The sequence below is a fragment of the Opisthorchis viverrini genome, assembly GCF_000715545.1.
Source record: "Opisthorchis viverrini unplaced genomic scaffold opera_v5_305, whole genome shotgun sequence".
Lineage (NCBI taxonomy): Eukaryota > Metazoa > Platyhelminthes > Trematoda > Opisthorchiida > Opisthorchiidae > Opisthorchis > Opisthorchis viverrini.
In genome coordinates this window covers 519,138-519,934 of record NW_008751956.1, presented here as the reverse complement: position 1 = coordinate 519,934, position 797 = coordinate 519,138, and positions in this window count along the sequence as shown.

Genomic DNA, 797 nt, shown 5'->3' with positions numbered 1-797 from the left:
GCCACTCATCTTGCAACAGAGGCCGTCCTTTCCGACACGCGTGTGTTGGCATGTGTGTCTGTGTGTGAATGTGCGCTGCTGACCTACTTACCCACACGCGTCCATGTCCCGTTATCTGAGTCTGCCTTGGTTTGTTTCCTCATGAGTTCCGTGTGATCGCACGTCCAATGAGAACCACGAGACCGTCGTCGGAAGGGACGACCGCAACCCACGCTACTGAGCCATCATTCCGCTCGCCATTGTTTGGACTGCGGACGTTGACACTGTACTGTGCCAGCCACTGAGAAACCTGTGAACTTGTTGACACGTGAACAATTGAGATTTATTGTGCACATTTGCTTACCCTTGTGTAAATAGTACCGTAGAATTACGAACCCAATTCTTCCTTTTGATATTCGGGATTGTTAAACTTACGCGTCACTCGAAGTTTCGTATCGGGAACCTCAACATTCCTCATTTTTAAATGATTTGCGCGTTACCTAGAGCAACAGTTTGAGACCATTAACCGAATCTATCAGAAAGGTCAGCTTCCTGCAAGCAACCACTGAATGCCCGAAATCTACGGAGACTCTCAGCTCTGTTGGTTTGTTGACCAGACGGACAACGCCCCCTCAATATGTGCAGCGCCTCACAGCCGTGTATCCAACCCAGACAGCGCGAGTCAGTGTTGATCAAGGTCACACAATGTCCCACAGTATGTCACAGCCTCGTACCAAAGCCAGACCGTGTGCGTCAGCATTGGACTAGGTTCAGACAGTATCCTTCCAATAAACAGCTTGAGGCCGTTGTACTTTTCG